The sequence below is a fragment of the Pezoporus occidentalis genome, unplaced genomic scaffold (genome assembly GCF_034315485.1).
Source record: "Pezoporus occidentalis ecotype Australia unplaced genomic scaffold, CSIRO_AGI_Poc_V1 ctg25, whole genome shotgun sequence".
In the NCBI taxonomy this organism is placed as follows: Eukaryota; Metazoa; Chordata; class Aves; order Psittaciformes; family Psittacidae; genus Pezoporus; species Pezoporus occidentalis.
This window is the reverse complement of record NW_026914394.1, coordinates 7320776-7329321: the sequence shown is the minus strand read 5'-3', so window position 1 is coordinate 7329321 and position 8546 is coordinate 7320776. Positions and strand designations below refer to the sequence as shown.

The 8546-nt window shown below is 45.2% G+C and overlaps 1 long non-coding RNA gene across 1 annotated transcript; it reads left to right on the top strand.

The window, feature by feature from the left end:
• Positions 1-698: 698 nt before the first annotated feature.
• Positions 699-5146, top strand: LOC134165992 (uncharacterized). Its single transcript, XR_009965725.1, has 3 exons — positions 699-1688; positions 4540-4836; positions 4965-5146. It is a non-coding gene; the product is annotated as an uncharacterized LOC134165992 (long non-coding RNA).
• Positions 5147-8546: the final 3400 nt, after the last annotated feature.

The following is an 8546-nucleotide window of genomic DNA, read 5'->3' as shown; positions in this document are numbered from 1 at the left end:
ACAAGAGAAATTCAAGAAGCGATCCCCTTGGAAGGAGGGGGTTCTTTGTGCAGAGGATCACTACTTCTTCCCTTCTTTAGCTCTTGGTTGTTTGTTTTCTTCTTTCTGGTACAAGCTGTTGTCAGTGATGGAGGAGGAGAGTTTATACAGCAGTGTGGGGACTTCAGGCCAAGTATATGAAATATTTGTCTTAAGGCATTTGTGGAGGTGTTTAGGATGTGTCTGTCTCACATGTCCTCCTCTGGAAGAACACTGGTGAGCCCAGGGCTGATCAGTGGCAGCTCCCAGCTTCACCCTCAGAGCCACTGGCTGGTGACACCAAAACACCCTGGCCACAGGACACACCATGCCTGGCTCCAGGTAAGTTTGGCCAAGCAAAGCTGTGAGCCCCAGGCTGACATGCCCAGGGGCCTGTGCACAGATGTTTCCAGTACCTTCAGCACCATGAACCCACTACTCCACATTTCACACCTCATATAGTCAGAAAAAGAACAAGAACCTGGTTTTTAACCTGCTCCTTTCTTTTTCAAGGTGTAATAACAATTTCTTCTTCATGTCCTGCTTTGGCAGGAGTGGAAAGACAATGATCTCGTCTTACCCAAATCTGTTGGGTGATAATCAGAGGATGCAGGAGGTGAGAAGGATGTGTGAGGTGAAGTGCTGATGCCAAAATGTATTCCTGCACACAGTAGCAGAGCTCAAATGGGGAAGGGTTGAGGCAGCTGTTTGAGTTACTTCATTATCCTTCATCCCTCTGCAAATATGCCTTCCCCATGACAATCCTGATTGTCTGACATGGCAATTCTCATGGCAAGATGTTGTGACCAAGACTGTTGCAAGTAGCCTCATTTTTCATCACCACTTACCCTTTTTGTTCTGTCCATGTTGTTTGTGAGTTGGGCAGGCCTGGTTACTCTGGTTTTATTTATTCCTCTGTTAATACAGCGCAGCCATGCCATGGTTTCCCTTTGGCAGGCGGCACTGCATGGCAGGACTCCTGTTTACAACACATCAAGCTGCGACAAGCACCTCCAAGCTGCCCATTCCTGTAAGAGCCAGTCACATTCTCCTTGCAGCCTTCCCCTCCCAACACATTTAACCCCCCCCCCCCCGAATTACCAGTTATTGGAAGTTTTTAAACTTTGTAAGATTCAGGGGCTTCATTTAGGCAACAAAGCTGTGTATTGAAATATGGATTAGTAGCGTGTGTATCGGCAGGATAGACCATCTGCTGTGCTCAGCACCCGGGTTTGAAGCTGGTTGGCTGGCAGGACAGCATGTGTTTACAGAAAACCCTAACAGTTGTAAAGGAGCCATTTAGGTTTATCGTGTCAATTCCTGTACAACTCCACGAGGAGAGATTCCTTTCACAAACTTGCATAAAATAGACAGATAGACTAGTTTTGACCTCTCTCAAAACATTTGACGGTTGAGCTTGTTGCAAGGATAAAATATCTGGAACAGCAGAAAAAAAAATATCTTGTCATTTCCCCGTCCTAAGCATTAGACTCCTTGAATGCAGCACCCATTCATAGCTTAGTCCTTGCTTAATGATTTAACTGCCTTTTATTTTCCTTCTGAGATGCAAACGCAGGAGCTGTACCTGATTTTCATACCGTATTATGCGAGTCGTTGTGAAAAAGCTGTCCAGAGTAATGGCTCCATTTCATCATGATGCATATGCCAAGGTACAGAGATCATTTATTTTTCCTAAAAATTGAATGAGGATGGGATTAAAAATGTTATGTTTTGCCTATGTGAGCAATATTCCTCTAATCAACCGTCCCAAATATATTGCCTCTTTGTAGCTTCTCTGTAATACAGGGAAGACAAGGGTAGCACACCAAAGGGGTTTATGCTGATGCATAAGCATTCTTCTTACTTGGGCTATGACTTGCAAAGCACCAATATACCAAGAACAGGGCAGAGTAAAACCAGATTGGCCCTGCGGATACTTCTGGACTGAGTACTTGGTTACTTTTTCATGCATGGAGGAATTATTATATTATCCAGTACCTAAAGGGGTGCTACAATAAAGCTGGAGAGAGACTTTTTACAAAGGCATGCAGTGGTAAGAGAACGGGGATTGGCTTTAAGATGAAAGATTTACATTAGATATTAGGAAGAAATCATTTACTGTGAGGGTGCTGAGGCGCTGGCACAGGGTGCCCAGAGAAGTTGTGGCTGCCCCATCCCTGGTGGTGTTCAAGGCCAGGTTGGACACAGGGGCTTGGAGCAAGCTGCTCTAGTGGAAGGTGTCCCTCCCCACGGCAGGGGGTTGGAACTGGGTGAGCTTTAGGGTACTCCCCAGTCCAAACCATTCTATGATGCTGTGATTAAAAACCCAAGCTCTTTAGTGAATGTGCTGAAAACCTCGCTGCTTTTTAGCAGGCATCTATACTGTAAATATAGTTCATGTGTGTATGGATGCAGAGAAGAAAAGGGAATATTCTTGTGCATAAAGCTGAGGCTGAGACCAAACCCTCTGGTCCCATGTGTGACTGGCTGTTGGACTGAGAAGATAAATTAAGGAACAAGAAGTCTTGATGAATCTCTGAGATAACTTATGCCAATGTGCAAAAGAAAAATAATGGTGCCTGAATATATAGGTCCTAAGACTTCAATTTTTTTTTTTTAATGTTTCTTCCTTTTGATGGAAAAATCCATAATGAAAAATGAAAGCTGGAAAGATGACAGGCTGGGGGAGAAAGCTTGCTTTAGCAAGCATTCCCCAGCCAGCCACCTGTGTTATCAAGTCCCCATGTATGGATGCTTTAGGACTGGAAGCACACAGATCATAAGCTGCATAAAGACTGGATGCAATTGATATTCTAAATAGGAACATACTATGTTGGTAGTTCATGAAGGGCCCCATGGCTTATATCAGGTAGTCAAGCTTGAGTAAGGACAGAAGACTGGTGAGATGAAGAGAAAATGTTGTGCTCATTAAAATCCTCTATGATATCATGCCTTGGGTGTTTAGATATGAAATATAGATGAGGAATTGCTTTTTAATGTCATAGAGTTTTAAATAACTTTTGCTTACAATCTTGTGAATCTATTTGTACATGTATGTGTGTGTGTCTGCATGTGTGTATCTGTACATATATAAGTTCAGTCCTTTGACTTGTCCTTGCTGCTGAGAGTCAGGGGTCTGGGGCTCAGTAGTGGAGGAGCAGAACAGGGTGAGTCAGGACTGTCAGACTCCATCTCCAGAACGGCAGTAGATTAATACACAAACATGAGCACAGGCTCTCTCCTGGGGGTTGCATTTCATATTTAAGGACACTGGAGAGTGGAAGGTGTCTCCAGCCGAACCAGACAGGGTCACTTGCAGATAATTTAAGTGCTCAGTGCCCTATCTGGGGAGCAAGGCATCACCTGCCACGGTTCTTGGTGACCATGGGATGCAGTGGGCAGTCCTGGCCCCTTCTAAAAGCAGCTTATTCATGCAGCTGGGAGAGCAGAGCCATAAAAAGTCACCTGGAAGAGACGTTGGTGACCAGCTGTCCTGGGTTCAGCAGTAGCAGTCATTTTTTCTCCTCAGTAGCTGGTGTAATGCTGTGGTTTTGACTTTTGGCCTGGGAACAGTGCTGATAACACCGATGTTTTTAGTTGTTGCTAAGTCATGTTTACTCTGACCAAGGACTTTCTGAGCCTCATGCTCTGCCAGGGAGGAGGGGAGGCCGAGAGGAAGCAGAGACAGGACACCTGAGCCAAACTGACTGAAGAAGTATTCCATACCACAGCACGTCATGCCCAGGATGTAATTGAGTTACCCAGAAGGGCTAGTTCACTGCGGGGTTAGACTAGGTATCGGTCAGTGCTCAGTTGGGCTGGGTATTATCGGTTGGTGGGTGGTATTGCATTCTCTTCCCTTGTTATTTCCTCTATCATTATTATTATTGGTGGTAGCAGTAGTGGTTTGTGTTATACCTTAGTTACTGGACTGTTCTTATCTCAACCTATGGGAGTTACGTTCTTTCGATTCTCCTCCCCATCCCTCCAGGAGTGGAGGGGAAAAAAGGCGGGGGGGGGGTGAGAGAGAGACTGCATGGCTGATTTACGGCTGACTGGGTTTAAACCACACCAGCATTTGGGTCCATCTCTCTGAATCTGGGCGCCCACCTTGGCCATTTGCATTAAGACACTTTCAGGGCAGAGCACAGCAATCTTGTTTTGGAAGAAATGACCTGGCTCTGGAAATCTTTAAGGAAAAATCCATTTGGGGGAGGTAAGTAGCTGATCCAGTTTGCACAGGATGTCATGGATGGGTCATCTGTAATGGAGCCTGAGGCTGAATCCTGGTTTACATCTGCAAATGTTACAGTGCAATATTTCATTTTCATGTTTAACACTTGTGCCTCCAGTTTCTTATTCTGATTTTGTCTTGGTTCAGTTTGTAATCCAAGGTAACACATGGCTGCTTTACCCATAGAAACACACTGCCTTTGGGTGTTTCTATGTGCCAGAGGTCTTTATCATCATTATTGTTGCTACTTTTGGGGTGTATTCTTCTAACCTGCTTATTTCTGTTAGGTGCTGGAACACAGTTTAAAGAAAAGCATGACAACGCCTATGACAGCAGTCTTTCTCAGACTTCTGAGCATCCCTCATGAATGCCTGTGGATGGGATTGATGCACTTCCCTGCAAGGAGCTGAGTGCTACAGCCACACCACATCATCTCACTGCCTATTTTCAGGCTCTGTGCTGTGCCCTCCTGGGTCAAAGTGAAAATGGAAGAGGATGGCAAGCCAAGGCACACAGAAGATGACTCACTGGATTTTGTACGTTTTCAAAAATAACCCTTGCATTCTTGTCAATGTATCAATACAGTAAGGTTCTCCCCCTTTTAGCAAGCCTTGTATATTTATATATATATTATATAATGCCTCAGTCAATGCATTTACCAAGTTTTCATATTTTTTTAATCTCTTTTTTCCACATTTTTTCTCTCAAACAGGCACTGAAAGACCAAAACTGCAGCACACCAAGTGCAATCCCTGTACACACAACGTACCAATGGCTTGACAAGTGATGTCTTTGGTAACTGTGGTCATTCCCATTTCCAGACTGGTCAGAATGGCTTTGGAGTGCTGGGCAGCCCATGACCTGTCTGACTTTGACGAAGGAAAAAACAGCTCAGCTGAGGTATGTTCTTACACAGAGAGAGGGCAAAAGGGTGACAACAGCAATGAACCAGTGTTGGGATGGAAGGTATTGCTGCTCCTCTGCCTTGTATACTGATGATGCTCTGCTATACCCAGTCCAGCTTCAAGCTGCATGTCTCACTGTCTGTTCAGGAGGGAAGAAAGGAACTGGCTCAGGTCTGGGAAGGCTGAGTTGAGGCTGTTGTGATTGGGGTAAATGCAAACATAGAGCTCACAGTAAGGAAATGAGGTTGATGCCCCAATGGAAAACTTCACCCTCAAAGCACTTCATCTCGGGGATCATTTTATTCCCAAAAAGTGGGATATAAAGACAGAGTTAATTGTGACCAGAACCCATAGCAATAACCTGTTTATGGGAAAACTCTAGTCCTAGTCTAGAAGAGCTGTAATCTTACCCTGCCATCTAAAATTTGCTGCTTTATTAAGATTACGTTCTCGGTTGAAGAAAAGATGTGAGTTAGTTTGGTATGTTTATTGCCCTTTGTCAGGATTGCAGTATTTTTTTTCTGCTTTGAAAATAGATGTTCCTGCTTATACAGCTGTATATTTACCCTCTCTTTTAGCTTTTTCATCACCGTTCCCTTTAATCATTTAATGAGGAGCATTCAGGTTCCTGATGATTTAGAATTATGACTCGCAGAGACACTGGCAATATCTTTGCTGGAGTAACATTGATCCTCTAACTTTAAGACTTTAAATTCAAACCACATGTTTTTGCCACTAACTCCGAAAACAACCCCTGGAGTTGTGTGACTGTCACTGGAATATAAACCATAGCTACTCTGCAAACAAAAGCCCCAGTATTTAAATTGCGATTACGGTCACAAAAGTGACTATTTTAATCATTGCTCTGGTTTACTCGGGAGATCGGCTCCCTCTGCACATTCCAAATATCTCTGCAGATTTTTTATAGACTGAAAGGAGATTTTACTGCTTTCCACCCCTCTTAGCCCTACGGAGGCCAGCCAACGCGGGGCAAGTGAGCCAGATTTGTTCCAGACTCACACATCAGCGGGAGTGTGAGCTGAATCCCTGCAGCAGGACCTGTCGAGCGGATGATGTGCCTGCCAGGACAAGCAGCCACACTTTCATGTCCCAGAGCTCATAGGGTGCAAGGCAGTTGAGGGGGGATGATATAGAAGGTACCAAACCCACAGTGGTTTTCCTATAAACTGGTTTGTTTTGGAAAGAAAAAGAAGTCCCTGAAAGGCCTATTGGGGTGGAAGGGCTTTTCTGAGTGCAGCTGCCTGGATGCCACCCTGCTCCAGGGGTAGGAGCTCCAAGCAAGGGAAAAGAACATGTTTTAAAACAATAGCCTTAGATGCAGAACTAGGGAGTTGAAAATAGAGGATACAGAAGTCTCAAAGGCTTTTTCTTTTCCTGCTGGCTTTAAGGAGATAATTCAATTCCTTTAACATCTCCCTTAAGTGGATGCTTTCTTACAGCCTTCTATGTGCTGAGCTTCAGCCTCTTTGGTAAGAGCTTCAGCCTCTCCTATAAACCCAATCACTGCTTCCCACTGGCTCTCAAGCCCCTTGTTTTGTGCGCTTCCTACATCAAAAATCAAATCCCACTTAGAGGGTGTCTGCTTTAACTCACTATCTGCCTTTATGAAATGTAATATATGTATTTTGTTTCTGTGAAAATCTCCTATTACAGTATTGGGAATGTTCCTCTGATATATGCATATTCAACGTAAATGTTGGTAGGAGAAGACCTAATTCATTTTAGATGGTTTTATTAGGCGTCTCTTAACAAATCCCAGAGTATGTAAATGAAATATAACTATACGTACATATTCATCAGTCTGTTCTTGGAATTAAATATGAGCGCTGTGACATTTGGTTTTAAGGAATGACTAATTAACATGTGTGCAGGATGTTCTCATCTTCCTGCTTTGGAGTCCCAGAGTCAGGGAAAAGCAGACAAAACATATTTCCACTCTTCCTATCATAGTTTGCAAAGCAGAAAGCTGCTCATGACAGCCAAGAACTTCTCAGGCTTTTTTGTACCTGGTGGGTGCTGACACAGGGCCCATTCCTGAGTGCTGAGTGTTGTTAAATGTCATCTCATCTGTGCTGGGGCCAGCATCATGTTTTAAAGTATCAGCTTTGTACCTGACCTTGCTTTTAATAATTGCACCAACAAGTCACAGAGCACAGTAAAGAGCAGGACAACTTCTGGAATGCAGCCACTGTTGCTCGTGATTTACCTCCAGGATGGGGTCCTGTAAAACTGGGCTGAGCCCTAAGATGCTCCCCATTATCCTGGAGATGCTCTCTAGGAAAACCTGGGCTGGATGCTGCGGGGATGTTTGGGGTTTGGCTTCAGAACACCAGGCTTAGCAACGCTGCTGGTGAGAGCCCAGAGAAAAAGCTACTTTTGTTTTCGGCACGGCTGGCTTGAGCTGCTTTTGTGTGAGAGCAATATGTGGCAGCAGAAAAATACAACTAGCAAAAGAACACCCCAAAAACACCATCATGTCTTTCTGAGGGTGCTGGAGAAGGGCAGACACATCTCTGTGCCCTGTCTGAGCACCCCGGAGAAGCTGACCAGAACAAATCTCAGCAGGAACACACAAACCTCTATTATACCTTTTAAAAAGCTCCCCATTGAATGCAACCAGGCAGATGGGAAGGGCCCTTTTATTTCCTTTTCCTTTCTCCGCCTGAGTTCATTCTCTCCCTTTGGGGGAGCCAGGTTCAAAGACATGCCAAATGCATCAAAACCTTCCCAATAAAGTCCCTTTCACCTCCCAGAGGAGCGGGGCTGGGCTGGGAGCGGGCTGGGAGCTCTGGATCCGACGGTGACTTTCAGGACTGTGTGTGGCAAATCATGTGCACAGCTCCCGAAACAATGCCCTGAATCGGACGTCTAATTCCCTGGAAATTAAATCCCTCAGCTGGTCAGGGAAAACAGGAGCCAAAGAGATTAAACAGTGCATCAGGGAGAATCTCTAGGGGCTGACGGAGGCAGTTCTTGTGTGCTTGTTTGGGGGATTTTTTAGCAGAGGGGTAACAAAGTAGTGGTTTAGCATTGCTTCCGTCCCCATTTTAATTTGAGCCATGCTTTCCCCCTCTTCCCCTCCCAACAATCCCTTATCCTTGCTGTCACGGGGGCAAAACTGCTTGTTCCAGCTCTGTGCTAACCACCCAACAGGTGAGCTCAGTCCCGACAAGCACAGCTCCATCTCGGGCTGCAGAACTGGTTTCTGTGGTTGTGAGTGAGTGAAGGGGGATGCTGCAGATGCAAAACCATGGCTCCGGGCATCCCGCATCCTGCTTAGGTCCCCGCTAGTGCCTGCAGCTCCCAGCATCTCCCTGGAGCTGCATCGGCCGCTGCAGCATTTGCTCAGTCCTGGGTTATTTATCCCA